Source organism: Panthera onca, chromosome B1 (genome assembly GCF_046562875.1).
Source record: "Panthera onca isolate mPanOnc1 chromosome B1, mPanOnc1 haplotype 2, whole genome shotgun sequence".
Lineage (NCBI taxonomy): Eukaryota > Metazoa > Chordata > Mammalia > Carnivora > Felidae > Panthera > Panthera onca.
In genome coordinates, this window is record NC_138342.1 from 12,218,927 (window position 1) to 12,231,113 (window position 12,187).

Here is a 12,187-nt window from a genome sequence, read left to right on the forward strand (position 1 = left end):
AAGAAACGAGAGGCTCGTGAGGAGGAGGAGGCAAGGATGTTTAGTTCCAAAGCCACGTCAGATGAAGAGAAGGGAGCACAGGAGACACCACAGCTGACAGCAGAATCTGTGGATAAACTGACGCCAGGGCTGAGTTTCTGGCATGAGTCTCTTAACTGTGGATGGCCGTGGGGGACTTGATTCGCGAGCTCAACACGCCCTCTCCTGCCTCTTCCTCACCCTGGACTAGACAGACTCCATCCTTGTGTCAGAGCATTCAGCAGTTCATGTGTTAGCTTGCTGTATTTTTTTCTTTTTTTTGAGAGAGAAGGGGAGGGGCGGAGAGAGAGAGAATCTGAAGCCGGTGCCACATTCAGCACAGAGCCCGACGCAGAGCTCCATCCCACGACCCTAGGATCACGACCTGCCTGGGCCAAAATCAAGAATTGGACGTTCAACCAACTGAGCCCCCCAGGCACCCCAGTTCCCTGTTTTTTCTGAACTAAGAACTGAACTGTGATGATGAGAGAGACCCATCAAAATAGTTTGACGTCACAGTGAACAAATACCACGACTCCGTCCTTCTCAGACAGGGACCTGATCCTCCTTGCTTTCTTCTGTTCACTATGCATTTTCCCCTGGTTTTCAAAGTGTGTATTCAAATCTCTTTTCAGATGTGTATCTTACCTTGTGTACCATTATTCCTCCTGTTTTCAAAATAGAGGCTCACAGCGCTTGTCAAACATGAGCCATTCGTTTATTCCCTTGGAAGTACCAGGCCCTTCCCTGTGTGTCCCCGAATTCAACACAACGAAAAGCTTTCTGGAAAGGTGCATGTGTGGAGAGGGCATAGGGTACGTAGAATTTGAGCCTTGCTCATGGGAAAAACAGAACCTATAAAACTGAGGGATAGTCGCTTGGCTCTCACTGCTGGATAAAGCCCTCACTTCTTCCGGCACACAGACTTTTTGTGAGATAACTAAAGTTTTATTTTAAAACCTTCTGTGTCCGTGATCTTTTTTCCACTCTGTGTGCAGAAAGAATCACCCACAAGTGAGTGAGCCAGCCTGCCTGCCCGGCACCCGCATCTCAGTTCACCCCTCTCTACACCTGTGGTCAAGTACACCGATATGAATTGTACTTGGTGCATTTTGTGGGGACATTTACATGCTATCGTCGTGTTCCTGAATTTAGAAATTACAGAAGACTCGGAACGTATCCGTTGGGAATGTCAAGCACCCACGAGATGATGAGGTGGCTAAATGTGTATGGAACACTGTTGGTGTAACGGGTGTGGTCTTGACACAGGGAAAGGCTTGGAATGTCCACACCAGATAGACATGAGGGGTGTGCGATGCCTCAGGTGGTCTCTGTCCACCTGACCTCTTTCCTGGGCCTTTCTGAGCTAATGCAAAACTCACCTGATACACCTTGACAAATCTCCATCATTCATGACCCATGGGTGAGGCCCCCCAAGACATGGAGAAACTTCCAGAACTTTGACTTTACCTTGACTGAGGCATCAGAGTGACCACAGTTGCTCCCGACTCCAGACTCTACTCCTATTATACGTGTGGCACACCTTCCTGGTTGTATTCCACGGCTGTCCACACACTTCCCTTGGTGACAAAGCTCTGACTGGGTCTGGTATTCACTGTTCCATGTGCCCAGGGGAGCCGGCCCCTCTGTGGCCACAGGTGATGAAGGTGACCAAGTCTAAGCCAGTTGTGGTCATTTCATTTCCCGTGACCATGATCATTTAGGCAGCGGCATGGGAGGGGATCCTAGCTTCTGGCGTGAAAGGAGGGGTCCTTTGGAGATTTGGGGGAAAGAGTTTCCTCCCTGATGAAAAGGAGGTGAGGAGAAATCGCCCTTCCTGTTCTTGGACGTGATTCTATAAAGATAAGCTATTGGAGGCCGAGGCCACATCTTGTGGCAGTGAGATAGTTGCCGGTGAACCTAGCAGTGGTATAGGAAGTACCCACACCCTTGACCTCTCAAAACTAAACAACCTGCTCGCAGCCACCTTTGTACTACTTGTTATATTAGATAACAAATCCTTTGTTGCCGAAGCCATTGATTTCCAAACTTCAGTGTGTGTAAGGATCACTCAAGGAGTTTGTTATAACACAGAAATTCTGACTCAATGGGGCTGGAGTGAGGCCCATGAATTTGCATTTCTAACGTCTAGTGATACTGATGCTGGTCCAGGAACCACACTTGAAGTAGCCACGGCTTAAACTAATTTAAATTGCACGCTTGACTTCTTGCAACCCAAACCATCCTGGCTGCTAAGTGCTTTTGGAGGGTACGTGACAATGGATACTTTTGCTTCCTACTTGCAAAGCTCTGATGCGATCCTAGTTCATTTGATCCTCACCACACGCCTAGGAGGCAGCTGCTTTTGCAGAAGCGGGAAACCGAAGCTTAGAAACTTAGGTTTTCCGGAGCCCTTTTATTTGCGAGTGACGGAAACCTGGTTCCAAAGGAGTTTAAGCACAAAGGGAAAGTTGTTGACTCCGGTATCTAGACAGAATAGGGGTGAACCTAGGAACAGCTGAATCTGGTGGCTCATATTGTGTTGTTGGTCTCTTTCATTTTATTCTTAACTGCTGGCCAGCTTCCTTCAGGTAGCAGAGAACCTGACCACCGGCTACCCAAGGCTCCCATCCCATGACACTGGATTGGGACTCCAGAGGAGAGGGTTACTTTTGCCCAATGCCTGCACATAACCTCCTGCACCCCCTAAGAATGGACACAGGGAGAATCACGGGGGAGAGACAGTCACATCTAGGCTGAAGACGATATGGCTCCCATCAGGTGGGAGGCGTGAGGGTTGTGGAAAGCAGTTGGATGTGTTTAGATTCAGATACCATTGTAAGATTTCCATATAAACATGTTTAAAAATCAGAAGAGACTGCTGATTTATCAGAATTCTTTCTGCAGGGTTTGATCCTGAAAATATGGTCCCTGTGATTATAGCTCTTATTTGACTCTGTAGCTTGTAAATACTGATTATTACCTCCCCCACTAGGTAATATGGACCCTGACAGCAAGAAACATTTAATTCGTTTATTTCCTCAGCAAAAATGTATTGGCCCTGCTGTGTGGCTCAGGGAATGTCACTGATAATGTTGAGTCTGTTCTAGTTAGGAGGTGGCATCTAGACAGTTTGACTCTAGGTGGGTCGGGTGTTCTGGGAGAGGCAGAAAGATCCACTTTATCACACTCTCCAGAAATGGGAAACTTGTTTAATCAAGTTAATTTTGTTAAACACACACACACACACACACACACACACACACACACACACACCAGTTAAGAATGGGTTTGACTACATATACCAATATAGGGCTTAAATAGATAGTTAGAAGGAAGGAAGGAGGGGAGAAAAGATGCTGAGAAGGCCACCAGCCATACCTATCATAATCTATATGTGTAATAAGATGCTCTGAGATTAGACCTAGTACTTTTGAAACTTCAATGCACAGAAGTGGGAACAAACCACTATTTTCGCCTAAAAGCTGAAGTCTTCCTATCGCCCTAGGGCAGACGTCATCTTTTGGCAAAGACTGCACATTGATTTTGCAAGGACCCTGTAATAAGTCTCCCGTCATCCAACAGAAAAGGTCAGAGTCTCTTCTGAACTGAAGGAATTCTGAGCAAGTTGTTGCAACCCACTGGTTGCAAAGTGACATGGGTAGATGACATGAAAGGCAGTGTTGTCTTTTTTTGGAAATCCACGTTTGATCCTTCCTTTGGCGTTGAAGATGAAAGATCCCTGGATCTAGCAGGGAGAAACGGCAAAGGCTGTCATCCCATTTCGGAGACCAAGCTGGTAAGAGGTAGGATCCCTCGAGGGATCCCTCAAGGTAGGACTTGGCCTCTGGATCTCTGGAGCCATAATATTTTGTATCTTGTTTAAGTGATTTCTTTTTTGTTTTGATTGCTTTTTGAGAATATTGCCTACAGGAATAATTTATTAACTATCTGAGCCCGGTCTCAGCGGAGGTCTGGGGATTAGGGAGGAAGTAGTCATGCTCGGGAAGGCAGCGATTATAAAATAGTAGGGATATCTCTAGGGAACGAGCTAGATTCGGAGAGGTTGTTGGAAGAGGAAGTGACAAGGGACATGTAGGGCAGGTTTTGAAACACGCTTGTCTCCCTCTGGGACCTCTGGGTGGGAACCTATTGAAGCCCTGTATCCTGCTAAATGGATTATTTGGGGCATCACCTTACCTTGGCTATTTAAGGGGAGATTTTCTCGTAGATTGAGCAATTTGGGAATACCTGGGGAAATACTAAAGGGTCACGAAGTTTGACTTTGTTCTCAGTGTTTGTTCACATATATGATTACATTTGGCCTTGCCCTTTGGGAGGCTAAAGAGCCAAGTATCTACCTCTTCGTCATATCTGGCGTCTCTGAGCTTATTTAAAGATGCATTTTATCCTTCTACACCAAGAAAAGGCTAAATTTGTGTGCATGCAATGAAAACGGAGGGGTGCTGGACAATCAGGTGTGATTTTATTCCCTCGAAAGCAAATAATATTGCTCCATTACCACATTCCTAGATCCAAACTTTGAGAACACATTTTTTTCAAAGGATGATGCAAAGCAGTAAGTACACCCCCAAATGAAATTGCAAGAAGGGCAATAACCTTAAGGGCACCTCTGCAAATATTAATGAAGCATCTTCTTTCTTTGGTCCTAATCCGTAAGCCTTTGATTTCTTATTCTTGTCATGTTGCACTTAGGTGGAACTTCTGGTACAATGTTAAACAGCAAAGGTGAGTGAGGACTTCTTTGTCTTGTCTCCAGTCTGAGGGGGAAACAGTTCAGTTTCTCATCATCAAATATGATGTTAGCTATAGGGTCTTTTCATATTCCCTTATTGTATTAAAGAGGTTCCCTTCTATTCCTAGATTTTTAAGAGTTTTCATTATTACATGATTGTATGGTTTTTTTTCTTAAGTCTGTTAAAATTACATTGATTGAGGGGCACCTGGGTGGCTCAGTCCATAAAGCGTCCGACTTCAGCTCAGGTCATGATCTCATGGCTTGTGAGTTCAAGCCCTGCGTTGGGCTCTGTGCTGACAGCTCAGAGTCTGGAGCCTGCTTCCAGTTCTGTGTCCCTCTCTCACTCTGCCCCTCCCCCACTCATGCTCTCTCTCTCTCTCTCTCTCTCTCTCTCTCTCTCTCTCTGTCAAGAATAAATAAAAAACATTTAAAAATTTTTAAAAAACTTCATTGATTTATGACTGTTGAATCAGGCTTGTATTCCTGATTCCTGAATCACACTTGGTTGTAATGTGTTATCCTTTTTATATATTTCTGGGTTCTATTTGTCAATATTTTGTTAAGAACTTTTGCATTCATATTCATGAGAGATAATTGGTCCACAGTTTTCATTTACTGTAATGTTTTTATCTGCTTTTGGTATTCGGGTAATTCTGCTCTCTAAAAATGAGAATGGAAGTTTTCTGAACAAAAATTTGTAGAGAATTGGTAATGTTTTTTTCTTAAATGTTTGATAGAACTCACCAGTGAAATTCCAGTGTTTTCTTTTTCTGTAAGAGCTTTAATTATCAGTTCGATTTCTTTAATATAAAGATATGAAGGTTACCATTTTCCTATGTGAGTTTTGATATCTGTTTCTTTCAAGGAATTGGTCTGTTTCATCTAAGTTATCAAATTTGTGAGGAAGTATCTTCTTTGAGTGCCTAAAGCTTTGGTTTGTGAAATTGCTTCTGTGAAGTTGCCTGAGCATCAGAAACCAAGCTCTCAACTCAAGTAGGTGAAAAGATGATAAATCTTTATTTTAATCGCTACTCTCAGAGTTTGGGAAAAGCCTGGTAATTAATTTGCTGGCAACGTCAGCCATACTTCTCCCAACGGAGTTGGCCTAACATATCTTCCTTTCTCAAGAGTGGAAAGTGAGCATTTATTTTGTATAACAAATGAGCGGGATAGTGACTTAGCAGCTGCACAGCAGCTGGGGGTGATGATACAGAGTTCCTACACTACCATTTCAAGCTTTAAAATTGACTACTAAGTTGTGGGGCATCTTGGTGGCTCAGTTGGTTAAGTGTCTGTCTTAGGCCTAAGCATGATCTCACTGTCCCCGAGTTCGAGCCCCACGTCTTTGTTGACTGCTAAGTTGTTTTACTAACAAAAATGTAACATTGCTTTTTTTTTAGTTTTCAAAAAAATTTTTTAATGTTTATTTATTTTTGAGAGAGAGACAGAGCATGAGCGGGGGAGGGGCAGAGAGAGAGGGAGACACAGAGTCCGAAGCAGGCTCCAGGCTCCGAGCTGTCAGCACAGAGCCCGATGTGGGGCTCAAACCCATGAACTGGGAGATCGTGACCTGGGCTGAAGTCGGACGCTTAACTGACTGAGCCACCCTGGTGCTCCTAAAATTAATGTATTTTGGATAAAATATCAGATTTATTTTTTATTGCCTGATTTTATTCTACTATGAGTGTAATATTCAGCTTTTGCTTTACCAAAGACTGATTTTTACCATTTGCCAATTAAGAATTTGGCCAAATACAGGGGTACCTGAGTGGCTCAGTCAGTTCAGTGTCTGACTTCAGCTCAGGTCCTGATCTTGTGAATTCGAGCCCCGTGTTGGCTTGCTGTTGTCAGCCTGTCAGCACAGAGCCTGCCTCAGATCCTCTGTCCCCTTCTCTCTGCCCCTCCCCCACTTGTGCTCTCCCGAAAATAAATAATAATAATAATAAAATCATTTGGTCAAATACCTAATCACTGTGCCTCAAACATGCACACACTTGAACATACACACACCCCTCATGATCTCAAGGTCTTTAACTCTCACCAGGCTGTACTTACGATCCCACTGAGGATAATCTCTATGGTTTTCAAGGAGTGCTTTTGTTTACATTTACATTCTGGGCCTTTCTTACCTTAAAGTGCATAATAACTGGGTCATAATGAACCTCAAATATTAGCTTCCAAATTATTTTCAGGTCCCCGGGACTCTACTCAGTAGCTTAAGTCTTGAATCTGACTTGTTTTGCCAAAATCCCACCCCTCTTTTTAATTCTCTTGCAAGCATCCTCCGGCACTTTCGGTGGCTGTGTAAACCCACCCCTCCCTTGGTTCATAGAAAGACAGGGAAATCACAACGGGAGCTCGCCTGCAATGTCTGTGACTCATCTCACATCTGTATCATTTAGGCCTTAGGATTAGCCTTCCTACATGTGACCAAACCATTAATTGACAGTGGTCTAAACAAGACAGATGTTTACCTCTTCCTTATGTAAATGGACTCTAGAGACGGACTATCCAGAGGCCAGAACAAGGCACAATAGAAGAAGCAAAAGGGTACACTCTCTTCCTTGTACTGAGCCTTCTTGGAAGTTCCACATAAGACTTTTGTTTGTGTTATGGCTGCAGAGATGCTTCTTGTCCACGAACACTAACCTCCTTAGAAACAGAACATCCCATTTTTAGCGGGGTTCATAATTGTGTGAAATAAAAGCTATCTCAGACATCTAGCCAATGGAAAGGAGACAGACTGTCATGTCTAACATTTAGAAAGTATCCTTAAGGACAGGAGCATGCCTTTCTTCCTCCCTCCTTCTCCTGCTGGCTAGAATGGAGAAATGTTTGCTAGAGCTCAGAAGGCATGTTGGACCATGGGGTGGAAGCTATATATTAAGGGTGTGAAGCAACAAGACAGAAGGAGTCTAGGTCCTTGACAATCCTGGAACAGCTCTACAAGATTTGGTTTGCATCCAAGCAGACTGTTTTCTTTTGAGAGAGACATAAACTCCGATTTTGTTATTTTGACCCTCGTAGCAGCTGAACAAGTATCACAGCGTACACAGATGGATAATGCATCTAAACTGGAAGATTGGGGGTTGGAACTGGAGAGCCACGCCCTATTTGGGGGCACTGAGCGCAGTCTCCAGGGAGCGTTCAGCAACTTTGCATAATTTTCCAGCCCAGCCTCCTATTCAGAGGTTCCGATACAACCCCCACCCCCATCCTATCTGAAATAATATAGGAACGATGTCACCGATGGACATGTGTTAGATGTGATAACAATGTGGAGGCAGGAAAGAACTTGAGACGAATTATGCTGGAAGGCTGATGGTGACATGGGCAGAGTCAGGAGGACAAGAAGGGGAGGTGGATGGTCCGAGCTGATGGCATCCACGTGGTGATGCCCAGCAGCCGGTAGAGCAGCCATCTCAGAAGCCTCCTCAGGGAGTTTTGCTTGAAGGCATGAGAGGAAGCTGGTGAATCTACAAAGGAGGGCAGCCCCAAGAGGGAACTCACCCTGGAACACATCTGGGGTTGAAGGGCAGAAAGGAAGTAGAGAGATTCAGTCAATGGAAGAGACGAAGAGGAAAGCAGCCTGAGGAAGGGCAAACGGGGCATTGTAAGATGTTCAAGGGCAGGAACAGGTCTGGGGGGAAGGAGAAATGGAGTGGAAGCACCAAGAAATCAGTCAAGTGGGGCTGGCAGCAGCAGAGCAGGGGGGTAGGTCTGGTATTCCGGCGAGGGTGTTGCTCAGGGGCTATTACAAGTGGGACAGATGGTGGTTTCACTAAGTCGAAGTCAAAATAAACAGTAAAAATAAATAAATAAATAAATAAATAAATAAATAATAAATAAAAGGCAGCTGTGAAAATAACTTTGATGGATTGGACCATTTGCTAGTAAAACAAAGGTTATAACCAGCCCTTACATTTGCATGATGCTTGGTGCCTTCCGGGCAGGACAGGCGACATAATTTGTAGGGCCTGACGCGAAATCAAAATGTGGGTCCCTGCTTAAAAATGACTAAGAATTTCAAGATGGTGACAGCGGAGCATTGGAACAGGTGTGAAGCGCTGTGTGACTGCACAGGTTGCACGCCCGGTGAAGCCCGCCTGCTTCCGAGCAGTTTCCTCCTCTAATTTCAGAGAGAATCTTCGAGATGCTCTACCCCATCCAAGTCATTTGGAGTGGATAGCTCTTTTTTTGCTGTTCAGCATTAGACCACCCCTCTTGTCTAGGGGATGGAGGGACTCCCCCACTGAACTGGTGCAGGTGGGAGGCATGGCCCCTCCACCACGAAAACCTTCTCCCAGCCCCCAGGACACCAGGGATCCAAGGACACACGTGATCCAAGCTAAGCTCATCAGATGCTTCCTCACGGGATTTCAATTTTTTTGCATCACTCTTAGGATGCAGGACTCCCAGAGATGCTTCTCTGTGGCAGTGGCAGAATCAAGAGGCCGGGGCAGAGGCGAGGATCCAGACAGAGCAGAGGTGAGTGTCCAGCGGGAACCAGGGGTAGTGTCCCAGCCCACGTTTCCCTGGGAGCTGCTCTTGGATGCCCTGCTACTGACCACTCCTTCCTGTTGCCCCTTTTCCAACATGTAAGTTCAGGAGAGTCCCCAAGGCCACCCTCAGGTTCAGCAACGCGGACATACTCACGTTGATGCTTTTCTACCGTGAAAGTTCATAGATTAAAATCATCACTAAGAAAAGGAGGCCAGTGGAGGGGCCAGGAGGGCTCCAGGAGCAAGCGTCCCCTTGTCATCTCCCACGGGAGTTATGGGCAGCCTTTACTTCTCCCACCAACCGCGTGTGACAATCCTATGCTCTGAGTATTGACGCCAAGGGCACTCACCCAAGTCTTGGTAGCCAGAGTTTCTATGAGTGCTCACCATGTCGACACAGCTGACTGCCCTGCCCACAAGACTGACTTTAGTATCCAGTCCCTCCGGAGGCTGAGCTGATACTGTGTGGCCCGAGGCCCCGGCAGAGTGCACAGTGTTAATGTGGACTATCTGGCACGGCTCGAGAGCCCCCCAGTAAATAAAGACCTTCTTATCGAGCAGAACATCCCAAGGGCTTAGTGGTTACCTCCCAGGAGCTAGAGGCAAAGGCTACACCCTTCTCCGGGCAAGGTTAGTTACTGCACACCACGCGGTCCCCAGCTTTCCCATCCATTTCTCCAGGTCCCCAAGCCCTTCTGGGAAGCCCTTCCAAAGCATCTAGCTGCCTGGATCTTCTAGATGCCTCCTGAGGTAAGCACAGCCGGTGCTGTGATCTCTGTTTCCCAGATGACTCAGCTGAGGCCCAGATGGACCCAAAGTCGCACAGATCGTTCTGAGGCGTCATGTCCGGTGACCTAGCCCCGTGTCCTTTTGGCTGCACCTAGAGGCCCAGGGGCAGGAATTATTCCACTGGGCAGCAGCTGTCCAAGAAGAATCAGTCATTGGAAAGGTCAGGAGATGGAGGTCATCTGAAATTCACCTCAAATATCTGAGGATGTGAATTTTTCTTTTTTCTTAACTTATTTTTATTTTTTTATTAATTTTTTTTAATTTACATCCAAATTAGTTAGCATATAGTGCAAAAATGATTTCAGGAATAGATTCCTTAATGCCCCTTACCCCTTTAGCCCATCCTGCCCACACCCCCTCCAATAACCCTCTATTTGTTTTCCATATTTATGAGTCTCTTATGCTTTGTCCCTCTCCCTGTCTTTATATTATTTTTGTTTCCCTTCCTTTATGTTCATCTGTTTGTATCTTAAAGTCCTCATATGAGCGAAGTCATATGATATTTGTCTTTCTCTGGCTGAATAATTTCACTTAGCATAATACCCTCCAGTTACATCCATGTAGTCGCAAATGGCAAGATTTCATCCTTTTTGATTGCTGAGTAATACTCCATTGTACATATATACCACATCTTCTTTACCCATTCATCCATCAATGGACATTTGGGCTCCTTCCATACTTTGGCTATTGTCGAAAGTGCTGCTATAAACATGGGGGTGCATGTGTCCCTTCAAAACAGCATACCTATATCCCTTGGATAAATACCTAGTAGTGCAATTGCTGGGTCGTAGGGTAGTTCTATTTTTAACTTTTTGAGGAACCTCCATACTGTTCTCCAGAGTGGTTGCACCAGCTTGCATTCCCAGAGGATGTGAATGTTTCAAAACCCATCTAAGCCTGCTGAAATTAACCAAGGCTTGGCCATCCACTGGTGTTCTCAGGAGAGTATAGAGGCAGTTTGTGGATAAATTTCTGTAGATATTTACAAGTTTACAAAAATACTCTCCCTTTTCTATGTTGGGGAAGCTGGCCAGTCTTCCTGGGAGACATGGCAATACCAGGGGGCATCCTACATCCACTGAATGGAAAACAAGCCTTTAGCAACTAGGTGACTTCCCTGGGCCACTCGTCCCCCACCCTGACCTAGAGGTGAAAGTCCTTTGTGAAGCACAAGATTTGTCTCCTAGCCAGGAGGGCAATTCACCCCCAGCCCTACCGCCAGCTGGTCCCATCTGCAGCGTGGAGCCCTGGGAGAGAGACGATCACTAAGGTAACCACAAAGCCCCAAGGGTGGGCAGATGCAGACACACAGCAGCTGCCACGGCTGGGCACACAGCCTGTGCCCTGCTCTGGAGGGACTCCCGCGGGCCTTCCGCCTGCTGAGGCCTCAGACCCGGGGCATGCAGGGTTGCCTGGAGAGAGCTGCTTGCATAGAGGCTTCCTGGTCTCTGCAACGCTCTGTTGGATCCGAGAAAACCCTGGCATCTCTGAGACCCATCTCTTCCCACTGGGGAGACCGAGGCCACAACTGGGAACTTACATTTAGCAGCAGAGCTGGGACTTAAAGTTGATGTTCCTGACGCCTAGTCCTCCTTTAGGCATGACTGTTGGAGGCAGTGGGCTCTCCAGGATCTCATAGAAAGGGGCTGGGTACCCCTACAGTGGATGGTGCATACATGCATTCGTTCAGTAGACACTGAATGTCTACTGTGTTCTTTTCCCAGAGCTACCATCACAAATTATCACAAACTTGGTGTCTTAGAGTAATGGAAATTTATTCTTGTGCAGTTCTGGAGGCAGGAAGTCCAAAATCAAGGTGCTCACAGAGCCGTGTTCCCTCTGAGGGGGATCCCTGGGAGACTCCTTCCCTGTCTCTTCCAGGTTCTGCTGCTTCCCAATGTTCTTGGCTTATAGTTGCATGTGTCTGAACCACGTCTGTCTTGATGTGGCCATCTCGTCTGTGTCTCCTCCCTTTCTCTTGTAAGACATGTGCCATGGTTTTAGGGCCCACTACTTTTTTAAATGTTCATTTATTTTGAGAGAGAGTGAGAGAGGGGAGAGGCAGAGGGAAAGAGAGAGAAAATCCCAAGCAGCCTCTGCACCGTCAGTGCAGAGCCTG